This window comes from Dipodomys merriami, unplaced genomic scaffold (assembly GCF_024711535.1).
Source record: "Dipodomys merriami isolate MVZ:Mamm:240054 unplaced genomic scaffold, mDipMer1.0.p SCAF_2, whole genome shotgun sequence".
Taxonomy (NCBI): Eukaryota; Metazoa; Chordata; class Mammalia; order Rodentia; family Heteromyidae; genus Dipodomys; species Dipodomys merriami.
Genome location: NW_027203381.1, coordinates 81,751,701 through 81,768,653, shown reverse-complemented (window position 1 = coordinate 81,768,653; position 16,953 = coordinate 81,751,701). Strand labels below are relative to the sequence as shown.

The 16,953-nt window shown below is 36.9% G+C and overlaps 1 pseudogene; it reads right to left on the bottom strand.

Moving 5' to 3' along the window:
- Window positions 1-5,619: 5,619 nt before the first annotated feature.
- On the bottom strand, window positions 5,620-7,203 carry LOC138831676 (glyceraldehyde-3-phosphate dehydrogenase pseudogene; annotated as a pseudogene).
- Window positions 7,204-16,953: the final 9,750 nt, after the last annotated feature.

Sequence of the window (16,953 nt, the reverse complement as noted above, 5' to 3'; positions counted from 1 at the left end):
AAATACCTGAACAATATCTAAAACCAAACCAAAATTGAAAAAAAAAAGTTGTTAATGGTGAGAAAAGCTGGTATAGGATAGAATAACTCTGAAAAGAAATAAAATGACAACAAAAGCTGAAGCTATTAAAACAATTTGATTTTCAAAAAAAATCTATGATGATATAAATGTTTAAATGGAAGCTTCAGCTGTGTCTCATTTTAGAGTTTAATACCTGGAGTTAGATATAATCCTGTTTGTTTCAGATAGGAAAGCAAATAATATTGACTAGAGTTGCTATGACTAAATCAACTGTTTATTTTAATAAACATTATGAAAATAAGTTAGGGGAACTTAATGATAGGTTAAACTGGTATTGGTGTAATTCGTATTACTGGTCTCAGTTGGATGAAATGTACTTGCAAGAGGTGTTAATGGATTCAGTGCATCAAAAAAATATCTCAATAGAACTGCTCATCCAAAGATATCTCTCAAGATACTTTATTTAGGAACCCTCCTATAAGGCATTCTGAGATGTGTCATGTTTCCTGCCATTTTCTTGATTTCCTGTATCTTGTTTTTCCCCCTCTTCCTCTGTTATTAAAAATATCAGGAAACATGACACATCTCTATATAATAACCCCAAACATTAACAAACTCAGTTCTCCAATCAAAAGATGAATAGTAGATTGGATCAAAAAACAAGATCCATCCAATGTTTACATTCTGTTTTGGGTTATTTTTTTGATTGATTAAAACTTCTACTAATGACATTTTTAAATGTATTACCTATATGTCACATTTATTGAGTAAATAAAAGATATTACTCCCTGATCTTAGATAAAAGAATTCAGATACAGACATTTGCACAGGATAGCATACCTCTGAATATAAAGAACCATCAATAACATCAAAAGGACATTAAACTAAATTATAATAGAAACCAGCCCTATTGCAAAGAAGGAAAAGAAGAGGAAGCAGAAGCAGAAGAAGAAGCAGAAGGGGGAGGAGGAGGAGGAGGAGGAGGAGGAGGAGGAGGAGGAGGAGGAGGAGGAGGAGGAGGAGGAGGAGGAGAAGCGCTTCATGAGCTTCATTATAGGGTCTTTCTTTCTTCCACCACGCTGCAAAAATAATAAAATAAATTAAAATTCCCTTCCATCATAATGGATCAAATGCACATTTCAAAGGTGAGAGTCAGTTGGACAATCCATTTGTAAGCATTCTCAGCCACATCAGCACCATCTACACCCAGAGTGGCTTCCTCCTCCTAGAAACTGTTCCACCTGGTATCCATGAGCCATATTCTTACTTTTTCAGTCTCGACTCCCTTGTTTCTCTTCTCTTCCAACCTCTCTTTTGGTGGTCTCTTCCCATGTCAAGACTTAATCACTTAACAATGATTTTCTACTCATGCAGCTTGGATGTATCTCACCAACCTCTCCATTGAAACATGAGCAGAGTACCAGGCACCCACTCATCACAGACACCCCAAATGTAACAACAATAATTTAAAAAGGGCATTCTGGGAATTGCAAACACATCTACATGCTCTCCAGCCACTTTCCCCATGATAGTTATTCCAAAATATTTCTCAGTTCTGTTCACAGACACACCACCTTAAGCTACACTGTGAACAACAAACATGACCAAAAACAAAAAAACAAAACAAACAAAAAAACCCAAACCATGGCCATGTTTATGTTTGTATATTTAATTGGAATGAAACTGTGACTAATATATTTTGTATCCACTGAGAATTTGCCCAAACTTTCCTCCCTGACATTTCACATAGCAAAAAGATAGCAGATGTTTAATTTATCCTCCTGACATTTGTTCAAACATATTTCTAGTGATCTAGGCAATGAGTTCCACCTAATGCATCTTACCTGACCTATCAGCATGTGACATAATGAATCACATCATTAGTCATTGCAATGCTCAGTTCTAGCTTCTAGGATGCCACACTTATCATTTTCCCTTCACACCTCTGAAGGTTGATTTACCCTTCTGTTTTTTTTTTAATGTCTTGCTCATCTTTCTGACCCTCAAATTTTTGGTGGGCTGTAAGGATGAGTTTTCTGATCTTTTCTTTATCTGCACTTGCTCTTTTTCTCACCAATCTTATTCAGTCTGGTAAATTCAAACAATAACTGTGCCTGCCCAGGACTCCCATATTTAGAGTACTTACCTAAGCTTCTCACAAACGATAACTTGAATTTTCAATGGTCTTTTCTGGATATTCACTTGGGTATCCATTAAGCATCTCAAATGGGTGTATCCAAATTAAATCTCTGCATCTTAAACTCATCCTGCTTTACAATATATTCTCTACCTGGCAAACTGAATGTTGTCCTTCCAGTAGCTAAGATAAATGTACCAAAGGCAGTCTTGCCTCCTCTTCTTCTCAAACCCCAACCAATATGAACATATCACTTTGACTCTGTTTCAAAATACATCTAGAATAATTTCTTTTCACTTCCCAGGCACCACTACCACTAGGGCTCCAACTGTCATCACCACTAACTTGGATTCAGTGGCCTTTGAACTGATCTCTCAGCTTGAACTTTGTTCAGTGTCCCTCAATCTGTCCTCATTTTGGTAGGCAGAGATCCCTTTTGTTGTTGTTGCTTTCTTTTTGTTTTTAATTTACTTTGTTGTTATATAAAGGTGATGTACAGAGGAATTAACAATTAAATAGGTCAAGGAATTAGTACATTTCCTATCATACAGTGTCTTCTCTTCCCTTGTTCTCTCCCAGTTCCTCCCTCCTGTCTCTACCCATGAGTTACATAGTTCACTTTCATCAGGGTCCATTGAGCTCCAAGGCTACACTTTTCACCCTTTTTTCCTGAGTTCTGTACCCTTCCTACCCTCATCCCAAAGATATATATGTGAATACACCATACATTAAGAAAACAGAATCATCAAAAATATTTTTTAAAAAGAGTTCTCTTGTTTCCATATCTTGGAGTTCATTTCAATATACTTATTATTTTATATAAAGAGGTACATGGGCATTGCCTCTATATGTTTCTCTCCTAAAAGAAAGAGGTCCCTTTTCATCATGAACATCCTTCAAATATCCTTTCAAATTCTTACCCAGAATATTATCATGCTAAGGAAGACAGGAAAAAAGATTATGGGAAATAGAGTTGAGATCATGGTAGTTTTGAAGGCCATCATGAGAGGCTGTGGTTTTACTGTAGGAGATGGAGGAAAGTTCATACTGTTGGAGTAGACATTACATTTATTTCAGATGTTAAGTAATAGATTTAAGGAAAAATAAAGCAGAAAGATGGGCAGAACAAAGACTTGTGGGAAAGGCTAATGGTTATGTTGCACTCTGTGGGGATAATGCCTAGCACCTATGAAAGAACAAATAGTACAGCTGCCTGGGACCATGTTGTTTCAAGCACTAGCAGTGGCAAGTGCAAAGGCCTCGGTTTAAGAGCATGGCTTATGTGCCAAGTAAAATTGAAAAAAAAAATGATTATTCAGAGCAACTGCAAATTTCAGTCCACAAGCCTCATGGAATCTTAGATTTCATAATATTACCAATGTTTTCAATTTTCTTTTCCTCTGTTGTTCCTCTGGATTTTAGAAAAATACTTAACATTATATGAACGTAATAACAACATATAGGATAAATGCATATTACTCTCAAGGGCTAATTACACATGCTAAGCTGAACTTGAAATTTATTTTCAGTGGACAGAATGAAGGACAATGGACAAAGTTGAAGCTGAGAGGTCAGTTAGAAGGCCACTGAATAATCCAATGGAGCAGTGTTGACAGTTGGAGCCTTAGTGGTAGTCATGCCAGGGAAGTGAAAAGAAATCATTCTGGGCATATTTTGAAATAGAATCAAAGTGATACATTGATATATACATAACAGAGTATGACATACTACAGAGTTCAGTAATGTCAAATGTCAATTTTCTCCAAAGTAAACCTAGGTTCAAAAAATATTAGACTTTATAAAGAAAATAGTTTATTTCAAAGTTTACAAGACCATGAATAGTCTAAATAATTATGGAAAACAAAAATAAAATTTGATACCAACGCTGACTAATTTTAAGGCTTTATGGTTAAAGATAATCAAAACAACATATTCCTGGTATGAAAGCAGGCTAATAACTAAAGATATACTGTTGATAGGAAAATTGTTTTTTATTTTCAATGACAGATACAAGAATACCTGGATATTTGTATAAAAAATTTAACATTAGCCTGTAGTTTTAAGCATTTATTCAAGTTAAAATGAACATAATCACAGAATACAACTACTAAAACGCAAAAGAAACCATAATGGACAACATTTATAACATTATGTCAGGGCAATGAGTTTTTCCATTAGAACCACAAACCACCAATTTTATCTTACTTTAAATTAATCTTACTTTTTTTGCGTGTCAGTACTGGTATTGAAAACTCAGAGCCTCTCAAGCTCGGTTTTTTGCTCAAATTTGGCACTCTGCCATTTGAGTCCTATTTGTACTTCCAGCTTTTTGCTGGTTAATTGGAGATGAGTCTCATAGATTTTTCTGCCCCAGCTAGATTTGAATTTTAAGTTGCAAATCTCAGCCTCATGACTAGTGAAGATTATAGGCATGAACCACTGATACCCAACCAAACCTCACAAATTTTAGAAAGAAAAATAATAAAATAAACTTTATCAGATTTAAAACTCAGTGTCTGAAATCCATAGTTACCAGAACCAAAAGACAAAATATAAAACATGATGATTCCTGCAAAGCACTCAGTCAACCAAAAATCTTACCTCAGAATATGTAAAAGAAGTCTTAACAACTCAATTATAGAGATAATGAAAAGCTGGTTGAACATTTGAAGGAGACTTTCACAAAAGGAAATACACAAATGCACAATAAACACATAATGTGAAGTTCATCATCACAGAAATGGATGTTAAAACTATAATGAGATATCACTTCATAGAATTTGAATGGCTAGTTTTAAAATCCTGAAAATATCAGGTGTTGATAGCACACTCAGATATCACTGATAGAAGCACCAAATCTTACAGCCACTTTTAAAAACAGTATAACAATATCCTTTCTTGCCAAGCACTTAATTGTGCACCAAGAAAAATGAAAACATCCATGTAAAATTATGTGCAGCTATGATCATAGCAAGATTTTTCATAGAGGACAAAAATTAGAAATAAGTCAAATAAAAAAAGAAATAAGTCAAATATCAATTGGGCAATAGAGGAAGATTTTGTGACATAACTATACTGTGTAATATTACTCAAATATAGTGTTCCCCAAAGTATAAATTAATAAAATATCACATAATATAGTTGATGATAATTAGATGCAATTGTAGCAAAGATAAAACCTACAGTAACAATAAGCAGATCAGAAGTTATCTGGGGAGAGCAAGAACAGCAAATTAGCATGAGAATACCTTCAGAATGAAGGAGCTGTTCTGTATTTTTATTATCCCAGTGCTTACAGGATTGGTTATATAGGTACCATAAATTCATCAAGCCTTAGTATTTACTACCTAAAAATAATGCATTTATAAAGAAAAAAGTGATTATACTTTGCTTAGTAGAATGAAAGAATTTTAATGATCAGTTTTGTGTGCTAGAGGCTTCAATAATATTCAGATGTGTTTTCTTAGCAAGCTTTGAGAATTATAAAAATGACATTCAAATGGATCTCACCATTTAGCATAGGATCTAGTAAACATAGCACACCAGAAATGTTTATGGAATAAATAAAAAGACAAGATACGAAAGAAAGATTAACCATGGTCAAAAGAGAAGAAAGAGAGCCCAAGATGGAATATTTCATCAAATGCCTTGCTCTCCAAAGAAGCCAGAACTTGGTGTGTTAAAGCATTTGTGTTTCATTTTGACACTGATAGAAATACACTGGAGAATAGAGTGACATTTCCTTAGTTATGTTTCTGCTGCTAGTTGAATTTTGTTTCAAAGGAAGACAAGGGTGAATATAGGTAGATGGGTACAAAGTAGTTATCCCAGTTTGAAAATAGGGCAAACCCTACAAATAGAAAATTGAAGATTTTTCTTGGAAGTGAATCAACTAGGCATGCTAAATCCAATGCACTCTCCTTTGGTCCACTGGGGAACGTGAATGAAGAATCCAGAATGATACAAATGCCCGTAGCAAAGAAGTAGACAGTGAGGCTGTCATTTTTTTTTCCCCTTGGGGTGCAGTGAGCTTTCTTGGTGGTGCGGTGGTGGGCATATCAGGGCTCTGAGTCTCTCACTTGATGTTGGGGAGGGGAAGGGAGGGTGGTCCAGAATAGAAATGGTGAGGAGGTCCAGAATAGAAATGGGGGGACTGTAAGGGGGGGGGGTCCCCGGCATCTCATGGAGAGCTCCTACTCCTTGGAGGCCATGTGAACGATCAGATCAACCATGCAGTGGCTATAGCCATATTTGTTGTGGTACCAGGAGATGAGCTGAACTAAGTGGTTGTTGATGCCGGTGCCTTCGTGGGAGAGTGGGAGTCACTGCTGAGGTGGCAGGAGACTCATCTGGTTCTCGGTGTACCCCAAGATGCCCATGAGGATGCCTGCTTCACCCCCTTCTTGATGTGGTCGTATTTAGCGGTAGGTGAGGTCCACCATGGGCACGTTGGGTGTGGGCATGCGGAAGGCCATGCCGGTCAGCTCGTTGCTGTTGAGCTGATGACCTTGCCCATGACCTTGGTTGCATCCATAGACTCGGGGGTGGGGCTCTGGGCTGCACCTGCGCCCATCACGCCACAGCTCGCTGGACGGGCTGTCTTCTGCGTGCAAGGTGGTCAGGAGGCCCTCGACGATGCTGAAGTTGTCCTGGATGACCTTGGCATGGATGACCTTGACCCGCGACGCCGGGCAGTTGGTGGTGCAGGACGCGTATCTGGAGATCTTGAGCGAGTTGTCATGTTTCTTGGGGTTCACCTCCCCAACACCAACATCGGGGCGTCGGTCAATGGGGCAGAGATGACGCGCGTGGTGCCGTCCTGCAGGTGCGCCCGGCCTTCTCCACGGTGGTGAAGACTCCTGTGGACTCCGCCCCATACTAGGCCCCAGGATCGCCCCGTTTGATGTTGGCGGGGTCTCACTCCTTGGTGAGGTGATGGCCTTCCCGCTGATGACCAGCTTGCGGTTCCCAGCATTGGCCGTGCCCTTGAACTTGCAGTGGGTGGAGACGTACTGGAACATGTACACCATGTGGGTCCAGGTCGATGAATGGGTCATTGATGGTCACAATGTCCGCTTTCTTGGAGTTGACGGCAGTCTTTGTGACCAGGATCCCGATTCCAACAAACCCGTTCACTCCGGCCTTCACCCTCGCGACTCAGGAACGCCAGAAGCTGGCAGGAACAGAGAGCCTGAAGCTGTTATCTTACTTTGACAAGAGTTGATCTAAAAAACAGAGGTATTATCATAATTATTATTTGTTGTTCATGGGGCTTGAACTCAGGCCCTGGATGCTGTCCCTGAGCTCTTTGCTCAAGGCTAGTGCTCTGCCACTTTGAGCCACAATGCTACTTTTGACAGTGGTTAATTGGAGGTAAGTTTCCTGGACTTTTCCGCTTGTGCTGGCTTGGAACTGGAATTCTCAGATCTCAGCCTTCTGAGTAGCTAGCAATACAAGTGTGATCCACAGCGCCCCGCTGTTAGCATTAATTTTTAATACTTAAAACACTTTCTTTTGGTATATATCAGCATTTGATTTTTCAGCATTCAGTTTCTATGAAGATACTGTATATTAATGAGGGTGATGGCTGGCTTCAATCTGGCTTGCTACATCACATTTCACAACTGACTGCTAATCTGTGGTGTGTTGAGCAGTAAATTTCTTACATGTGAGATGAATGATATCAAAATATAGAAATATGCTGAGAAAGATGTAAATTTACTAAGCCTTGAGATGTAAGGTTTCAGGCGAATGTGTTAGATGGGATAAGAGTTTTACAATATTATATAAATAATCATTAGCCAGCTCTGACCTCATTTTCCTATTTCTCCATCCTAATAAAATATAGTCTGAAACAAAAAAAGAATCATTTTTCACCTGATTCCCTAGTGATGTCTCGTCTGTCATGAATTATTTCATTAAAACTAAACCATTCATTGTTATGAGGATTAAGATGACTTGAAATTAAAATTAATCTCCATGGAGAAAGATTCTTTTATTACTTGTATTTATAGGCACTGGAAATCCAGGGAGCTTGTAACCCCACATAGTGCTACACAATTAAACCTACAAACTTTCCAAGGAAGTGATAGCTCAGTTTTAGAGTTCTGTAGCTGTCATTGCTTAAATGTGAGACATCTGAGATAAAAATACAGAAGTGTGCTGTGAAAGATGGTTTTGTAATCTACTGAAGTTGAGGAAGAAGGTTTCAGGCTAACTATATACCAAAACACATTTGTTTGGGGAGTTCATAAAGCCTCTCCATTAGGTGGCACATTTTCGGGGAACGTGCCAAACCTAAAAAAGGGATTTGTAGGGTTTTTTAAAGCTTTTTTTTTTTAAATTATTTATTTGTATTTGAAGTCAGGTGCTGGTGGTTTAAGCCTGTAATCCTAGCTACCCAGAAGGCTGAGATTTTTAGGATTGCAGTCCAAAGCCAACCAGTCAGGAAAGTTCATGAGATTCTTATATCCAGTTAACCATCAGAAAACCATAAGTGGCACTGTGGCTCAAGTGGTAGAGTGTTCACCTTGAGCTGAAGAACTCAGGGACAGCGCCCAGGCCCAGAGTCAACACCATATTCCCATAATCAACAACAACAGCAACAACAAAAATTGTGTTTAAAAATGCTAAAACAGAAGGGTTACAGTTATCTAAGTCAGGTGAAAAGTACATTTCCTTTTGTTTAATGTCACCCCTTCCCTTAATGTCTTCCAAGTTTTCCCTCCCATTCCACTCACAAGTTGTATAGTTTATTTTTATCATAGTTTCTAGTGAGCACCACTGCTGCATTTGTTCACCTTTGTCCCTCCATTTCTGTGCTTCCCATTATACTCCCAAAGACATATAAGCAAACAAATGAGACAAATAAAACAAATAAAACTAAAACAGCAAAAAAGAAAAAAAATTCTCTTGTTTACATTTCCTGGAGTTCATTTTGATAAATATTATCTTATATGATTGGATGTACATAGGCATTGTGCCAAAGGGTCTTTTAAAAGAGTATTGAAAGACATGAATGAGGGCTTTGGATCAAATGTCCATGCTTCAGTGTTAGAACTTGATGCCCGTGAACTTCTCAGTGTGTAAACAATGTCAACTAGACACAGAAAGAGAAAGTACTTATTTCCACTGTTCTGAATGTGATAGCTTGAGTAGGTATTGTATAAACTTTTGAACAAACTATACTCAGGGGAAAAGAAAAAAATGTACATCTTGAAATACTGTACTTTACCATAATACTTTACAAATGGTTTATAAGGTGCATAAGTGATGATAAAACATTATAAAATAACCCTTTATTACGTCCTTTTATAGCTTCATAGGCTTTTTGCACTTATGTATGATATGATTCTTACAATATTTAGATATAGAGAAAAACATGATTTCCAGTAGTAATCAATTATTATTTGAAATGATTTTTGAAATAATTTGATTGAAAGATATGCTATCATTTCCCTGGTCCTCTATGTGTGTATAAAATGAATGATTGTTTTCTGGGCCAATGTGGAGACTTGAATTCAGTGCACCATGATCTTGCTTAGCTTGATTATTCCTGGCTGGTGTTCTACCACTTGAGGCTTACCTCTGCTTTGGCTCTTCACTAGTGAGTTGGAGACAGAGTTTTGGACAGTTTTCTGACTAGACTGCATTTGAATTGAATTTTTCTATATCACAGGTTACTGAGTAGCTAAGATTACAGGTGTGAGCTACTGGTACATGGTGATAAACTAATTTGTAAAACAAGAAATAGGATTCTTTACTCCTCTGCACTCTTGTTATCCCAACTATTCTGATGAATACAATTTTAAGTTCAGGTTGAATACACCCCCTCATAGAAACTGAGAGATTTAATACTAGCACAGATTATTATTAATGTACCAGATGAGGTCTGGGGAAATTGGAACCAAATACTAAAATTATTTCATCTATTCATTTAAATCTGTGTCCAACTTTTCATAAGCAATGTTTATTAGATTGTTACTAAAAATTATACTTTTGTCAATAAGTTTTCATTATATTCTGATATTCTACAATATCACTTAAAACTGATTTGAAAAGTCTACCTGGGTCTTTGTGTTCTGGACCAGATTGTGTTAGTCCATCTTAAATTTCAGCCCTTTTTTCACTCTGCTTTCTCTAAAGTGCAAATATGACAGGGTCTACTCACTGCTTCACCTAAGAATTTCTTTGGTTCTGTTCCTGAGCTCTTTTGACTCTTCACCTACTCTCATGTAAATGCAATGAAAAGAAAGAAGGTATACAGGACTGTATGGAGAAAACCTTTGGGGAACTGTTCTGTTAGAAGGCTCTTCAGAAGGTTTTATTCTATTCCAATTATACTCTCAGAGACAATTTGATATTTCTTGTATCTTATTTGGCTCCTCTCTTCTAGAGTGACAAAAAATGACTGCACAACAAGCCCTTGTCTGAAGCTTTGTTTTCATAAGGGAAGCTTAATGACTATATTTTTTTCACAGAAGTTACAAAACCACATTGAAGCATGGAGCTACAAACCCATAAAATACTGCAAGAGTTTTCCAAACCATGACTTCACTACAGTTTTCTGTTTACAGATTACCCAGCAAAACTTAAAAATCTTACCTAATATTCAAATTTAGAAAAGCTCATAGCTCAGTGACAGCACCTTGCTTCTCCCTGGCCCAATATCCAAGCTGACTTGTTGCCTTTTTATGAGAAATCCATATTCACACCATTGGTATATATTAGGCCTTGACCTCTCTATCTTCATTTCTCACAGTTCTCATAGCCTACAGCACTAAAATTTTAAAAAATATAGTCTCAGACAGGGGAGTGGGAGGAGGATGAGAAGGGATGGGAAGGGGAAACAAAGAGGAGGCTACAAAGCTTGATAAGAAATGTATTCATTGTCTTGCCCATGTAATTGTAACCCCTCTGTACAGTATTTTCACAATAAAAAAATAAAAACAAAAAGAAAAGAAAAAAATATAGTCTCAGAATCTTACCTAATTTCTTGAGACTTTTTCTAAAACTTTCTTTAGCCCACATTAGTAGCATGAGAAGAGAAATGCTCTACTATTTATGTTCTCTTTTTACATTTTTAGGTCATAGAACATGTAGAAGGACTTATATTAGGTCCATAATAAATGTGTTCTATGATTAATTCTCCTCTCATATGCTTGACAAAATGCTAAGATATTCCAATCGAAAGTAGCTAAGAAGGAACGTCTAGTCTTCCCTAAGAGTAACTTGATCACTCAAGAATAACTAAGGATGTAACCAAGTCCAATAGAAAGGAATAATCACACAAGCATCACACACACACACACACACACACACACACACACACCACCACCACCACCACCACCACCAACAACAACAACAACTGAACTTGTGCTTCATACTAAACTGTCCTTATTGTTTTTTTGTTTTTTATGATCAAAATATTTTATTTGCACATGTAAAAACAGAATAATGAAATGTGTTGAAATTGTATTAAAAGGGGGAGAGGATAAGAAACCCTGATGGGGTAAATTCAATAGGGATACACTATATACATGTATGGAAATATCATGAAACCCTGTTTTGTACAACTAATGTGTGCTAATAAAATAACTGAAAAAGTACCTTCTGCTCTTCTTTATGTTACTGTAATATACCTATGACTGACAGAAGCAATTTAGAATTGATTTGCAAAGACTGTCTTTTCTGCTTTTTAGTTTTTTGGGGGGGGTTCAGACGTGGGCCTGAACTCTGGGCCTGAGCATTGTCCCTTAGCTCTTCTTCAGCTCAAGGCTAGCACTCCACCACTTGAGCCACAGCGCCTCTTCCAGCTTTTTTTCTTTTTGCTTATGTGGTGCTGAGGAATCGAATCCAGGGCCTCATGCATGCAAGGCAAGCGCTCTACCACTGAGCCACCTTCCCAGCCCTAAACTGTCCTTATTGTTAGAAGGAAGTTTATCATCTGGATGAATAACTCAAGTTGCTAGGGAAAAAAATAATGGTTTTTTTCTTTCTTTCGGAGATTGGGGCACAGAAAAACCTCTAGAGCCAAAAAATCATTGTCCATATTCCAGAGATGCTTTTATTGAACTGTTCTCTGTAGTTAGTATGGGAAATTGCCCAAGGACTGTCCACTGGAAAGAATTGTTGCAATGTTCACTTATATTGGATATCTCACAGGTCTCCATTTTTCTTTCCAATCCTAAATTCCTGTACTTTATAATTCATTAAGATGTTCGTATATGTCTGGCTTTACACTATTCTGTCATCTCTTCTGAAAAGAACTACCCTCCTTTTACTTGACTTATGATTGATATTTAACAGTCTATCTGAACACTATTTATTCCAGATCTCTGAAATCTCTAGTTAATTTTTTATGATATATCTAACACTATTCTTTTAAATGATTTTAAAAAGAGTCCACACTGATTTGTATTTAGCTGTTATCTTCCTCTAATTTCTATTAATTTACAAGAGAATGAAAGGCATAGACCACCTTACATAGTGACTTCTTCATCATATAAGAAGGTCTCAATAAAATTTAAAATGTAAATAACTGAATACTTAATGGCACTGAAATAAGAATGGATGTATGACTTGTTATAAAGGACATGAATGGAACAAGATATTAACTGTAAAGAAGACATTGAGAAAATGGAACTGAAATGAGTTGATGAAAATAAAGTACAACAATATGGAACTGACAAGGATTGCTTATGAAGAACCAAAAGATGCTGGCGCCGATGGCTCATGCCTGTAATCCTAGTTACTCAGGCTGAGATCTGAGGATCACAGTTCAAAGCCAGCCAACGCAGGAAAGTCTGTGAGACTCTTATCTCTAGTGAACCACCAGAAAACCGGAAGTGGCGCTGTGGCTCAAGTGGTAGAGCACTAGCCTTGAGCTGAAGAGCTGAGGGACAGCACCCAAGCCCAGAAATGAACCAAAAGACATCAGATTCGAGATTTTGAGGAAGAGCTTTGTACAAATATTTTATTATATACAATGTTTATACCAAATTTCTAATACTTTTAAGTAACGCTTACATATAAATTATATGCTGATATATATACATATATGGATATAGATATATGTTTACATATTTTTGAGCTATACTGACCAGTACTGACTGTAGATTTGTTTACATTTACTTATTGGGTCAACTTAACTATTTTGAACCAGTTTTCCCACCTGTAGCATGAGACAACTAATATGGTTATAGAGGATGGATATTTGTGCATACTATAAAGATAATTACACATCCTAATGTAATGGAGTCTTTACTTAAGAAATAGTTTCTGGGACTGCTTGAGTAGTCTGATCTTCTCTATAAGCACATCAGCAGTTACAACTTCTCATCCATTCATTATAGGTAGGGAGGGTGGAAGGGAAGAGATCTCAGAAGATTGAATACCAGGATTATTTCCTAGTTTTCATCCATGTTTTTTTAATTCTCTCATTCTCTCTCAGTCTGCCTGCCAACAGCTCCAAGTACCTCTAAATCCCTGAGTCTAAGCAAGAATAGATTTCAAAATGCCTGCATAGCAATTATTTTTAACAACACTTCCTGTGTCTCCTCCCAAGCAGACTATATGACTCAGAAACTACCCTCCTTCTTGTTGACTGTAACCCCTCTCATTCAAGGTTAACCAAACAACTGTAGTATTGGTAAACAGTTTCTGCTGTGGTGGCCATGAGTTTCTCAGAGTCCCATTTGTTATTACTAACAAGCACTCAATACTTTTGAGTTTGACCTGCTGCAAGGTATTTTAATATATTGTTGCTCTGCCAGAATCTTGCTTACATCTCTCCCTTAGTTTAAATTTGAAACAAAATATAATAATGAGACATAAGACTACTGAGTAATATTCAGATATCTGTCTGATAGCAAAGCTCATTAAAAGCCACAGGCTCTTTTGATGAACTACTACTTTCTGTCTGACACCAAGACAGAATAGATCTGACCTCAAAGAACCAGCTGGAAATTGATTATCAAAAAGAGGATAAAATTGTGGATCAGCCCATGTAATGCGTATAAAAAAATCACTGGCTTTCTAGAAGGGACAAAAAGCAACAAATGAACTGCTTGCAGTAGAATCCATTAGTGATTAAAAAACAACAATGACACTAGATTTCTATGGTAATCTACCTTTGAAGCTTTAATGGCCAACGAATACCAGCATATAGCAAACTTCAGAATGAGAACTGTTTCATCTTTTTTAATTCATAGAAGATAGCCCTTCTATGTCACTGCATTTAGTAAATAGGATAAATATTTTAAAATAAATATAAAAAGATATCTCTTCAATGATGCATTTGAATAGAGTATGTACTTCACACAGAGTGGGTACTTTATAGAATTATACTCACTGCTGTACAAATTAAAGCCCAATATAAGACAACATATTATCACAGGCCTATACTTATTACTCTATATAATTCGTAACATAGCAGCTTTCAGGAAAATTACATGTTTCTATAAAAAGCCAACCCACAGTCTTTGGATGAGATTATTCCTTTGAAGCCACATGTTCCTAAACCTAGGGATTTGGAGTTTTAAAATGTCATACCTATAAAATAAAATACTATACTTGATGCTAATGCCTATCTAAGATCTTGTATAAGCTGCTTCTGCAAAATTTCATTTATAGCAACACATGGCACATAACAAATATTTTTCTTTTGCTAAGTATAACCATGATAATAATAATGTTGGAAAAAATGCTGGAAAAATACACACACACACACACACACACATATCATTCTCATTTTGTAAAGACATGAGACACAGAAATAGGCTTTATTTGTTTGTCTAGAAAAAATTAGATTGAAGCAGATTATACATGTTTTTCACTTAAGAGAATTTGAAGTAAAATTAATTTCCATTTCCTGTTATCATATATCATATCCTGTTACCCTTAGTATCACTACATTACAGATTTTAAAATTAAATTTTGTTGTAAAGGTGGCATGCAGGGAGGGGTTTCAGTTACATAAGTCAGGTAATGAGCACATTTCTTTTTGGGGGGGATGGGGGTCCGGTCGTGGGGCCTGAACTCTGGGCCTGGGCGCTGTCCCTCAGCTCTTCAGCTCCAGGCTAGCGCTCTACCACTTGAGCCACCTTCCCAGCCCATGAGCACGTTTCCTTTTTTTTTTTTTTTTAAATTGTGAAAATACTGTACAGAGGGGTTACAATTACACGGGCAAGATAATGAGTACATTTCTTAAAAAGCATAGTAGCCTCCTCCTTTGTTTCCCCTTCCCATCCCATCCTCGCTCCACCCCCCCAAAGGGAAAAAACAAATCATTTAAATAGGCACATTTCTTTTTGAACAGTATCACCCCCTGCTTCATTTTCTTCTAGTTCCGCTCCCCCCGAAGTTGTATAGTTCATTTCCAACACATTCTCTAGTGATATTACAGATTTTTTAAACTTCTCTAATACTAATCATTACATAATAATCATACTACTGTCCATGCCTCTCTGCTATGTTATGAATGTTTGCATTCTTCTAAAATTTTTGTATTGAAACTTGCCACAGTGATAGAAGATGGAGATTTTGGGAGGCAATTATGGGATCCGTGATCTTATAAAGGAGACAACAAGAACTTCCTGGCTTTATACCATGTGAGGACACTGGAACAAGCAACATCTTGCAAGAAGAGAAAGGGAGGTCACCAGATACCTTATATGAAGCACTTTGATCTTAATCTTTCCAGCGTTCAGCATTATGATCCGTAACTTTCAGGTGCTCATTAATTACTCACTCTCAAATACTTTGCTATAGCAGTCCAAATAGTATATAGTAGTAGGGCTGTGTGGAAGTTGCAAAAAACAAAAACAAAAACAAAAACAAAAACAACAAGATGTAATTTGCCACGTGTAGAATATATATCCTTCTGTGGTTTTAAAACATAGTTTCAAAGCATATCCACAAAGAAAGCTCTTTCCCCCAATTACTTGATAACACCTCTGCTACTTTATATCAGAACTGTTGTAGTCTGGTTTCAGAGGCTCTCTGAGATGTCTTTGATATGGAAGAGCCACTAGAAAGGAATTTGGAGATGAGAGAAAGGAGGAAGTTCTGTTTCTAAACACTTAAGTATAGACACAACACAGCCCTACACTGGTGGAGATAACATATTGTTGCTATCTCTGAAGGGAGCTATGTATTCAGATAAAGTTGAAAGGAAAGCCTTGCTAATTATACAGTGTAGTGGCAGACTTCTTGATGTAGATAGATGGATATAGTTTATAGATTAAAAGTCCATAGTAACCTATACCGTATTTTCCCCCTCTCCTCCCTTTGAAAATCCCTCTAACAGAAAGTTGAAGGCTGCACTCACTAGAAGTGATAAACACCTGGAGATTTAACTTTTCTTCATGACCTCTCAGTGCATAGCAAAAGGTCATCAGTTAGTGTTGGTCAGCTTGAGGCTGATGAAGAATGAGGCCTAACCTTCATTGACAAAGACTTTCATGTTGGAGACCACTTTCTAATTGACTTATCTGCTATTAATGCTTTCTATAAATCAGGAAAGTGGTTTTAAATTTTCAGTTATTTTTTTTCACGTCCTGCTTATTCTAGGCAAGAAATTTGTCAAAAGACAGGTTAGTGTTTATTAAGTATGTAATGATCTGTGCAAAGAAACCTCCCAGTGGTGTTCATTTTTATTTCAGGGCACACATTATTATGTAATTCCTTCAAAGTACAATGAGGTTTCAAACTATAGATCTAATCCATACACCAATGAACTTGAGAGTCTTTAGTATTCCTGAACATGTCTGTTTTGTTAGTAACATGAGTGGGTT